The sequence below is a fragment of the Haliotis cracherodii genome, unplaced genomic scaffold (assembly GCF_022045235.1).
Source record: "Haliotis cracherodii isolate W230 unplaced genomic scaffold, xgHalCrac1.p SCAF_23, whole genome shotgun sequence".
Lineage (NCBI taxonomy): Eukaryota > Metazoa > Mollusca > Gastropoda > Lepetellida > Haliotidae > Haliotis > Haliotis cracherodii.
Window position 1 is genome coordinate 1279541 of NW_027266279.1, and position 12296 is coordinate 1291836.

General features: G+C 39.0%; 2 long non-coding RNA genes across 2 annotated transcripts; one reads left to right on the top strand and one right to left on the bottom strand.

The window, feature by feature from the left end:
• Nucleotides 1–1245: 1245 nt before the first annotated feature.
• LOC139471768 (uncharacterized) lies at nucleotides 1246–6379 on the bottom strand. Its single transcript, XR_011653864.1, has 3 exons — nucleotides 6258–6379; nucleotides 5875–5958; nucleotides 1246–2344 (listed from the first exon to the last, which is right to left on the bottom strand). It is a non-coding gene; the product is annotated as an uncharacterized lncRNA (long non-coding RNA).
• Nucleotides 6380–7182: 803 nt separating this feature from the next.
• Nucleotides 7183–9485, top strand: LOC139471786 (uncharacterized). The gene is made up of 3 exons (XR_011653865.1): nucleotides 7183–7385; nucleotides 8055–8145; nucleotides 8830–9485. It is a non-coding gene; the product is annotated as an uncharacterized lncRNA (long non-coding RNA).
• Nucleotides 9486–12296: the final 2811 nt, after the last annotated feature.

Consider the following 12296-nt stretch of genomic DNA (forward strand, 5'->3'; position numbering starts at 1 on the left):
TGGCGAATCGGAATTCGAACCCACAATCATAGGTTTCTGGCCTGCCCAAGGGACGCAACTCTGCCCAGCGAATGGCGGCGCCTTAGCCGACTGGGCCACCCGTGCCCCCTCACACAACATGTGGAGTACAGACCTTTTTACTCACAGAGCCTGATGAGATTCAATGTTTCACATGGTTTCCGCAAGGCTAGAGATTATTATCACTCTGCCTTACGTGCCATTGGAAAAGGGTACTTGAGTTAGGACGATAAACCTGTCATAGAAGGTATGGCGTGGGCAGCATTACAGAAGGGTACCGGAAGTGGGTCAATATCATATGGCGAGGAGAAAGATGCTGATGTCATCCATTCAGGAAGGATTCAAGTCCCAGATTCCGGAACTTGGAACAGATAATACTCACAACAATGAGAGTGGACGGGGACATAGCAGGTTTTCAAAGGGGGCATGGTTTGCGAGAAACTGCATACTTGTGCGTCTTGTGCGAGGAGCGGGTTCTTTCACATGCAAAAGGCTAAGTTCGAGTGTTCGAAGACCAGACAAGATGCTAGACTGTTGTGTATGAATGTTATGAAACATACTTCAAGTGTGATCTTATCTAATGACTTTCACTTATTAATATGCACATTTTGGTCCTGGAATCAGGAAGGTGTAAGTTTGGGGAACAGAAAATACCCGTACCTGTCAGACCGAATATTATGCTGTGGCATGATTATTTATGTAACTATCAGGATAAGGTTATTTGTGATTAGCTAGTATTTGGTTGGCCAGTGAATTATACAGGTGATCACAGCAAAAAAAATGCAGTTTCCGGTATCCGGATACCTGCCGGATACCACCGGACACTCACCCAAAACGCGTCCGGGTATCCGGTGGCAGAAACCTTGCCGGATACCAGATCTGTGGTATCCGGCATGGACACCTCACCTGAAAGTATGTCACCTGGAATCCGGGTATCCGGCACCGGATACCTCACCGGATACCTCAATCTGGGTGTCGAGGGATCCGGCACCGGATACCTCATTCTGAGTTTCCCAAAACATGTCACAATTTGGGGGGTGCATTTTGTTCAATTAAGTGTGAAACACCTAAAAATATATTGGAAACTAACCATGAAAATTGAACATTGCTGAAGGTATCCGGCAGGTATCCGGCAGGTATCCGGATGCAATTTTTCGAGATGTCTTTCTCCTAGTAAATAATGTTAGCCTGGGCATAGTAGATAGCTGTAGTGTATATTCTGTGTTATTTGGGTTGTAAATATCCCCTTAAAGTTGAGATCTATGGGCAGGTACTTTTGGTGAAAACATTTTTCAAATTCATATATATTTCATTTTAGATGTTCAGCGTATTAAATGAAAAGCATTCAGTCCTGGTATGATGGTATCCTTACATTTCATCTTCATATTCCCAGTTTGTTCTAGCTTCTCGTGGTTGAAGCGCTCGATTCACCACATCGGTACATTGCTTGGTGTCACCCATCATTATATTGTTGGAATTTTGCTCATAAAGTGACATAACACCATATTCACTCTGACAAAACAAATGAAAGTCATTGGCTATGTGCTCACTTGGGCATTTGTTCCTGGTGAGATTAAAAGATTATTTTGGAACTGTATCAGTACTTGTTACATCTTGACAGACGAGTTTCATTGAAGTTTGAAACAGAATATCATTAACCCAAATGGGTGCATCCACAGAAAACACCTAATAAAGTACCGGTACATAAAAATATCAATGTAATTTTTCTACTGACATGGAACTAAAAACTTCATTCAGTGAGCTGTATTAATTGTAGGAAAACATTCAGGGCATTAGTATATTTGATATATGTTAGCACCTATGTTATGAATGATCAATATCATATTTCTTTAAAGAAGCAAAACAAAAAAAGTTGTTAAGATAACAAATCATATTTATTGATTTTATGACATTTCATTGGTTCAGTAACCAAAGGTGTTTGCAAGAACATTCAAAAACAGAAACAGATGCTTCAATGCCATTTTCTAAATAAACAAATCGGTCAAATCTCAGAAGAATTTCAAGGGAGAAGAATATCTAAAGTCAATTATGTTTGTGCAGTAAACCACAAAAGTCATTCAGATGTGTATAGTCAGCGTCAGTGTACACCACATAAACATAGTCTCACTGCTGTGGTATTAATTCCTTTAGACTTGATTAATGTCGTAATAAAACAACCTACAGAATCACACTGATGTGGCATTATTCATTCAGAATCATCACTTTCTGAGGTGAACCTGCTAGTTGTTCTGGGGAGGATTATTCATCACCCTGAGAGTCCTTTGTATGACTTGTCTGATTTGGTGTCATTGTGAAATCCAGGTGCCTGAAACAATTTATAACATCTTTAAAATCTTGTTATTAAAAATATAAGAAACACACATATATTGACAAAGGGTAAAAAGTTGGTTTCTCAATGAGTAAGGTAATGACAGTTTATCAAGCAACTGTTAACCAAACCATGTTAACCAATGTAAAAAAGCCATAGCAAACAGTAAATTTTACAGAAAATACAAAATTGTAATTGATCTTCTGAAAACAATTCCTGTAGTGCCATAAGGCAGGCTCCCCTGAATTTTTCTCAAATGTTTGCATTACATCAAAACATAAGGAAGGGTAAACAAGGCAATGCAAATTGCATAAAATAGGTTCTTATACATAAAAACAGAACTACCGTATTTGATGTAATAAGTGCCTCGCTCTAATAAGCGCCCACGGGAATATTTGCTAATATATTGGCTAGTTAACAATCCCAATTAGCACCCTTTCCAATTGATCAATGTATACAACGCTTATTTATTTGCATATAATACACATTCGTGTGTGATATGCACCCTTAATTATGGGGAATTTCATTCTGGAAAAATATATTTGTCGTACATTAACATTTCAGGCTGCCAGCATAAAGCACAAAATTTTGAGAGCGCCTGGGCGCTTATTCTGTCGAATACGGTATTCATAATTATCAAAACTTTCAATCACACAAGTCATGTAAGTGATCTCAAAATATTATATAATGAGTGTGCAAGTTAGTATAGTTTCACACAGCTTTTAGCAATATTCCAGCAATATATCTGCGGGGACACCAGAAATGGGCTTTTCACACAGTACCCATGTGGGGAACAGAACCCAGTGCTTGGGAGAACGCATTACCCACTAGGCTACCAAATACAAATATCATCTCAAATACAAAAGTAAGTAACATTAGGATTTCATACAACAGATATTTTCACCAAATATCAAGTCACTATACAACTGATTGAATTACTGATTAGAGAAGCAAGAACATATAAATGTAGCAGCTGAATCAGGCTTAATTTGAATCGTTCCTTGCTTCAGTTGCAATGGGAGCCACATTGAAAATAATTATCTCACTTATTATTGATAATTAATATCTACCATTAATTGGTAGGCCAAAATAGACACTGATGCAAAAAAATCAACTGAAAAGAACCACCTGAACAATCGACTAAAAACTATGTATATTACATTTTGGGGACCTTGCTGGCAATAGCATGGGCGGATACAGAGGGGGGGTGCTGTGGTGCGCACCCCCCTTTTTATTTCGAAAATAAATCTTTATTTCTGTATAAATTACCACCAAAGACAATAAATACTGTAGCTGTAAAAAAAGCTGTATCTGCCCATGATTAGTCATGAGTAAAATCATTATCATATTTTTATCATTTATCCTATCTTTAATTAAGATTAACAATAACGGGAAAAACTGCCAAATATATTGGTCAAGTGTAATCATTATTTAAGTAGTTCTATTTGGTTTTGGAACTTTTCAAGGGTCATTGTAAAAATATGTGTATTCCTATTTGAATACTCGTTTGATTGTTATAAAGTTACACAGTATTGCATCTATCGTCTGTTTCTAAATACAGTGGAACCCATCTTTGACTTGTGTGACATAATTGAATCATACCCCAATTGAATCATACCCCAAGTGCATTGTTATGCATCTGCACAGAGTGGTCAAAGTCCTTGTCACACACATAGTTTGCTACAAGGCAGAATCCAATACAGTTGAGACATCAGGTTGTATCCAGAAAAACTGTCTGATAATCTCAAGTATGGTCTTGGTAGGATCAAGGGATGTAGCTAATCCTAAATAAACATTAAACAAATGACATAATCTCTTCTACAGAACACTTGATCAAAGCCTGCCCCACCTTTGATGTTTATCATCTTGTTACGCTCACAACAGCTCATTAGCAAGATGAACTCAATGTCAACTCATGGTGGATTAGGGATTAACAGGGCAATTAGTGTCAGGTGGGTATTATCACTTGCAATTATCTGTTAATTACTTAATTGAGTAGTGACAGCTTAGTTAGTTTCCAACCACACTGACAAGTCAGTTTACAGTTTACTAGTAACATGTTTCTGTGGACCAAGGAAATGTATCTTGCCAGATACTTAAAAAGTTCTACTCATAAGTAATAAAATAATGTCAGTTTTGATATGCAATTCTCCCTTCAAAGACATTTAACATTTGATATACATAAACTGTCTGTTGAAACTATGATGATGCTAATATACAAGTCGCACAAAACAACTAATTCCTATACTGGTACCTAGCCAAACATACATATTTTTTATACGCGTATGCACATGCTTGTACATATATACCTCTACTGGCACATCACACATACAAACAATCATTAGATGGATGTAATGGTTCAAAAATATTTTACATACACAAACAAGTGAACAGATTCTGTAATAGCATGGTTAATATTGGGAGATGTTTAAGCATTTCCATTTTCACAGAATCGAAGGCATATCCTTTCAGGACTCAGATCAGCTTGTAGTGATTTAAATTCACATAAAAATGATTCATGTGAAATGACCTATCCCGCATGTGTGGCACCTGTTATAAAAATACCATTCATTACTTATATGTGTGTGACAAATTATGCTATTATTAGAAATAATAGGTATTATTATTATACAGCATGGATATTAGTGATTTAAATTCACATAAAAATGATTCATGTGAAATGACCTATCCCGCATGTGTGGCACCTATACAGCATGGATATAAGAAAGCTTTATATGGAATTGTTGAAAATTATGTACAGGAAAACATTGAAATAAATCAATCAATACATGCATTTATCTCAGAATAGATTTAATCAATATGGACTTCTCCTTCATTATCTAATTATAATCAGATGATTACATTATTGCTCAACTGATAGTTTGCAATAGTATAGAATTAGTATTATATTATTAATTATTTTGTATTTGAGCATCATTTAGATAAGCCAATGAAAAAAATATATGTTTAAAACACATGTAGTAGAACATATTGCAATAGTTAAGACCCGAAAAGAAGTTATGTGTAGGATCCTCAAAATGGTATCCACAAGAGCAGGTTGTAGAATCATGTTGGTGTTTGTTGTTTAACTCTGCACTCAGCCATATTCCAGCTAAATGACGGTGGTCTGTAAATAATCAAGTCTGGACCAGACTATCCAGTGATTGACATCATGAGCATCCATCCACACAATTGGGATACAATGACATGGATCAACCAAGTCAGCGAGCCTGATCAGCCGATCCATTAAGTTATCTCTTACAACTAGCATAGGTTGATCATGTTGATGGGGACTAACTTCAACCTGGAATCCCCATGTGAGTATGTATGCGGCTGTTAGCTTTGTTTGATGTTTAACGCCACACTCAGCAATATCGCAGCTATGTGGCAGGAATCAAACCTGCATGGGTCTTCAGCACGAAGAGTGAACGCTTCAACCACTAGGCTACCCCACCACCCAAAATTCCCCCATGATAAAGTTGTCATCATGGTTATTGTTCAGCTAGTTCAAGTGAAAATGTTCATACCCTTAAAATGTCTTATCTTCCACATCACGATGATCTCTGATGCAAAACTTCCCTGTCATTAAAGCTGTTCTTGATTCTTCACATCTGGAAAAATATGTTGAGGCTATTAATCATCTCACAGAGTAAAGGGAGTATATGAAATAAGACAGTGAGTCACATTAGCATACAAATTATCCAGTTAAAGTAAACATATGTCTTCATTATATACATAAGCAAATACTAACATATGATAGACAGGCTACTTGTTATATTAAAAAATATAATTATATCCTGATACATTTACTTACATGTTGGCTATGAAAGTTAATGTGTCACATGTGACAGGCTTACATGTGGTAAATTACTTTAATACGTGATCATTGTAATATTCACATATTCCTTACCTTAATGTGTCACTTCAGCTGCCAGCATTACCTCAGCTGCAATCTCAATATTTGGCCAATTTTGACGAAATGACCGATCGTTTTCAGTGTATAAGCTGGGCCTCGTCTTTAATATAACTTGGCGCAAGTTGACGACGCGCATAGAGAGCCGGGAACCAGCTTATGTCGTGTTAAACTGGTTCCGGGCTCCCTATGCGCATCGCCAACTTGCGCCAAACAATATTGTGATATTAGAGACGGGGGCCCAGCTTTGTGTTAACCAGAGGCGTGTTCAGGAGGGCGAGCGACCGCGGGAGAGTACAGTGAGGCAATATCATGCCTTTCTGAACGAGAGGCGCGTACTCGCTCTCGCGGCACAGCATCCAAAATGGCGTCACCGGGAATCAAAACAGCCCTGTCCACAAGTGTCATAGATTCACACATTTAATTTCATCACAAGTTTGATGGCTTCATACTTTGATTATTAGTTACATGTCCCTGTGCTGGACCAGACAATCCAGCAATCGACATGAGCATCGGTCTGTGCAATGGGGATACGATGACATGCATCACTCAAGTCAGCGAGTCTTATTACTCGATCCTTACGGCAAACATATGGGTTGCGGAAGACCTATTGTCTTCCCTGATCATCACGGGTCAATATATTGAAAATGCAAAAATAACTTTTTGATGGTAGATCTAGTCTAAAAGATTATTCTATTGACATCGGTTCCATTCTCGCCAAAGGCAAACATTTGTTGAATGTGCGACGCCATCTTGGATTTCGAGGGAGCTACCTCTCGGGCTCGATCGCGAGTACTCCCGTGCGCTCGCGCGGTAAGCCGTGTTCAACAGCGCGCGCTCGCGTGTTATCACGAGCGCCCGCCCTCCTGAACACGCCTCCGGAACAAGCCAATTTACCCATATTCCCCTGCGGTCCAGGGCGCCATTTTAGAACATGGACGTAAACAAACCTCGTGTATCGATATACACTGTCATGCTTGATTACGATAAGCTTACCTCGTGTATCGATACATTGTTCTCATTCACCTCCACCACGGAAATGCCGGCCGAAGTTCCTCTGAGCCATCCACAACGCGGAAGTCAACAGTATTTGGAAAGGCGATTGGCAGCAAATGCGGATGCCAGGTACGTAGCAGGGCTTCGTGACCTTATGATTTCCGTGCAGAGATCTTATGGAACGGATTGATTTTGATATTTTCCTGCTCTACATGCTTTACCGTAAACGCCAAGGGTCCTTTTTTTAGTATTATGGTCAACTGTTTGTTATGACGACAAGGATTTGCATAAGGGGCGTAATGGATTTGTGGTCAAAACAAGATGATCCAAATTAGATCCGCTTTTTATAGATAATGAAGAAATGTACAAAGATCTAGGAACGATTATTAACTCTAAACTTTTGTGGGATGCTAATACAGACTATAATTTACAATAATGGCCACCAAAGACTTTACTTTTTTTACGCTTAACATATTTTTATAATTACACTGTTATGTCCTTGTTTTGTATAAGCTTCATAACTAAATAATTCAATATTTCATGGAATGACTCTGACCTTGGCGAGGATCTTTTTTGCAACAAGTGATTCCCTATGTAAAGTGTATGTTGAATGACCCAATAATTGTTTGACAGTTGTTAAATATGGGATTATGTTTTATCTCTGAATGTTTGGGATGAAATATTTTAATAAGGACAGTTCTAAGTTGGAAACTCAACTGGGGCCTTTTCAATTGAATTCAATGTACAGCATGTACAGTTTGGATAATTCTGTAATGTGAATGCTACTTATTTTTGCAGAATGTCTGGATGAATGAATGAGTCAGTCATCTGCACAGCATCAATGGAAAAAGGGAAGCAATGAGGAACAAGAGAAGAGTAGCAGTGAGTGGTAAATATTTGAAATTATTCTGTTTGGTTCATCATGTTCATGTAGCTATTCTGCAAATATTTTTTCAGTTTGCTTGTTCTTTATCACCTGTTGGCATGGATGGCCTAATTATCAAAGGCACCACAACTTGCTGTGCATAGTTGCATCTCTTGGGCTTGACAGAAACCAATGGTCGTGGGTTTGAATCGAGGGTAGCATCATACACTTGCTTGTGGGTTTCATCAAAGTGGTAAACATGTAAGACCTGCATCACTTCGGGCTCTCTTCCCATTTCACTCATTTAACACCACATCCAACAATACTTCAGCTAAATGACAAGGATTATAAATAATCAAATCTCAAATCCCAACTAGGCAAACCAGTGAGTAATGTTATGAGCTCGATCCAGACGCACCGATGATGACTGTTATGGACAACATCCCACGTTATTGGGTACGATTACGAGCGATCAATGAGCCCACTTGCTACCTCATCTATTACTTTGGCTTGTATGGGAAGCATTTTTAAGAGATGTCAGTTAATGATTGTTTCAACTCATCAGCATGGAACAATATATATCTCAAATGTTTGGTATATAACAAAACTCAAAGATGATAAATTAAGTGAATTTGCTGCCTTTTATCTGTAAGTACATGTTGCAACAATTCTTTTCTATTGCTACAATCTTTATACATAATTTTGCAGAAACTGAAGTCCAGCTTGAGATACCCGGATGACTGGTTGACAGTCTGGAAGGACCCTTCCAGATATCAGAAGTGATAGGCAGACAGTGATGAGGAGAATCCTGTTATTTCAATGGGGGCCTACCAAGAAGTTATATCCCAATTGACACTGGGACACACTCACAAAGGCTGGTCTGGCTAATGTGAGAAGACCAACCAATGCCAAGTCGGAGTGGGACCCTTCAAGGACGTTGAAGAAATTATTGTCTTTGGCCATGTGGTAATCACTTGAAAGGAATGATGTTTGCGACTACTTGTCTATAAATGTGGACCCAAACACCAAATAGAATGTTCACAATTCTACTAACACAATGCAACAGGGATAGAGCCGATCTGGCCTCCCCTCATCCTGGTTCCTGTTTTTCCATGGCAATATAGAAGGGAAAGGATATTTGAGGGCAAGTAACTCTGAACTGGTGAGCATGGTCTGCTTATGCTTTCAAGCGAACAGTTATCCCACTCTGTTATGAGTATTGAAGAATAGGAGGAAATTGCATACTGCATCAGGAACCATCATGTGAACAATGTTCAGTGTGTGATATAGGCATATAAATAAAAGAAATTGATAATTTGTTTGTTGTTTATGTTTCTTTAGCCAGGTGTGTAAATGGGGATTTTCCAATATTTTGCCTCAGTTTGATAGCCACAGTTATCGGATGAAACCATGCATTGCTTGGACATCTTTGGAATAACACATTGATCTGCTATGTCAAAGGTCAATGTCATAGCCAGACAAAAAAATTGTTAATGGCCAAACTCTTCCTTAGGGCAGGGATAGAAGTTGGCAACAGGTCATACACTTACTTTTTACCCCCCCCCCCCCCCCCCCCCCCACCGGCATATAATACGGGGTGATATAGCGATCAGCCAGTCTGTCTGTCCATCCGTAATCATTTCCTTTTCCAGGGGAAGGATTCCCAAACCATTCAGTGTATTTGATCGAAACTTGGCAAATCTATCAGGCACATACTGAAGTGGTGCCTTTTGGTATTTTGGGATTTTTCTAAAAAAAAAATAATTTTTTTTTTATGGAATGACGTTGGACATAGACTCAATTGGGGATGGGGTTCGTTTCCGGGGCAGAATTCAAAAACCATTCAGTGTATTTGATCGAAACTTGGCAAAGCTATCAGGCACATACTGAAGTGTTGCCTTTTGATATTTTGGGATTTTTCTAATTTTTATTTTTTTAAATTTTTATGGAATGAAGTTGGACATAGACTCAATTGGGGATGAGGTTCGTTTCTGGGGCAGAATTCGAAAACCATTCAATGTATTTGATCAAAACTTGGCATTCATATGGATGCGACCATGGTGGATCTTTTGTGGATAAACAATGTATGCTTCTTAAAGAACTTTAAACTGTTGACTCATTACATACAGAAATGCACATTTACTAGTGGTTACTTTACAGACATCTGCCGGGGGGTTATGTCATCTTTCTGATGACTCTTGTTCTCTAATGTGCCTTTTCCTGCAGAAGTCTAAATAACTCTTACTCATATAGTTGTATATCATTGTCATATGTTTGTCAATGTTATACTGAATGAAGCAATTTACAATTGTTTTTGAAATAGTCGCAACTGATATTGAAGGTCAGATTAGCTTTCAATGTCTTTCAGTAAAAATGTTCACAGTAACTGAGGAACAGCTCTCTGTAGTGTGATGAAATCTGGTACATGTCACCCTCAGAGTGAGGCATATTGTGTTTCAAACTTAAATGAAGCTGGTATGCTCGTAACAAGTACTTGTACCTTTACAAATAATCATATTATCATCTCACTAGGACCAAAGGCCCAAGTGAGCACACAGTCGATGAGTTTATACTTTCACTCAGAACAATCTGGAAGTCTGAACATGAAATTTAAGGATATCATCATACACGTATTAGAACTGATGTTTGTTCATTAAACAGCTTAACATCTAAAAAGATTGAAAAAATTGTCTTCTCCAAAAGTACATGCCCATAGATCTCAACTTTAAGGGGATATTTACAACTAAAATGACACAGAATGTTACTACAGCTATCTGATATGCCCAGGCTAACATCATTTACCAGGATTGCATCCGGATACCTGCCGGATTCCTTCAGCAATGTTCAATTTTCATGGCTAGTTTCCAATATATATTTAGGTGTTTCACACTTAATTGAACAAAATGCACCCCCAAATTGTGACACGTTTTTGGAAACTCAGAATGAGGTATCCGGTGCCGGATCCTTGGTATCCGGTGCCGGATCCTTGGACACCCAGATTGAGGTATCCGGTGAGGTATCCGCTGCCGGATACCCGGATTCCAGGTGGCATACTTTCAGGTGAGGTGTCCATGCCGGATACCACGGATCTGGTATCCGGCTTGGTATCTGCCACCGGATACCCGGACGCGTTTTGGGTAAGTGTCCGGTGGTATCCGGCAGGTATCCGGATACCGGAAACTGCATTTTTTTTGCTGTGGATAGTAGGTCTTGTTCAATCTTGTTGTAAGGAGCGACTAACGGTATCGGGGGGTCAGGCTCTCTGACTTGGTTGATGCATGTCATCGTATCCAAAATGCGTGGATCGATGCTCATGATGTCCATCTCTGGATTGTCTGGTCCAGACTCGATTATTTATAGACCGCCGTCATATGGCTGGAATATTACTGAGTGCGGTGTTAAACAACAAACAAACATGTACCTGAAAAAGATGCCTTCTTACTTAGGATTATGAAACAAACAAACAAACTTTACAGAACCCCACACCAGCCCTGTTGTTTTCTCAAGACACATGACACCATATTGAGAAGGAAGTTTGAGGCACATTTTCTGAGGGACCCATTTCCTGGCAAAATGATTATTTCACCAGAGTGTTCCGAAAAAGGAGAGTAAACCGCATGTATAAGCACTGTTATTGATTTGGTTCTTTTCGGCTAAATATTCAGTCAAGTCTTAATTACATTTATTTAAAGGAGGACTATGGTTTACAGTACCCAACAGCCGATGGGTTTGCACTGGATTGTCTGGTCCAGACTCGATTAATTACAGACCGCCGTCATACAGCTGAACTATTGCTGAGTGCGGCGTGAAACAACAAACCAACCAACAGGAGCAGGACTACTTTATAGTTGTGAATGTCATTGATATTGGCGGTGTTGAGAAACCTGGCCTAGCTTGGAAGGCTTTTGATAGGCTGAGACATTTAATGAACAAGGCATTGTAGAATCTTGGGACCAAAGTGGTGACTCCCACCACAAAAATGATATTTCTTGGTATAGTAGTAGATGGGCATTTTGAGGTTACCGCTCAACGCTGACATAACCTTCAGGTGGAACCGAGTGATTGGTCAGGTCAACGTAAGGCATCTGAACGGCACTTGTTCGGTAGTTGAACTTTTTTGCTAAATGTGTGAAACCGAGTGGACTTCTAATGTCTATCGGGTAGCCTGGTGGTTA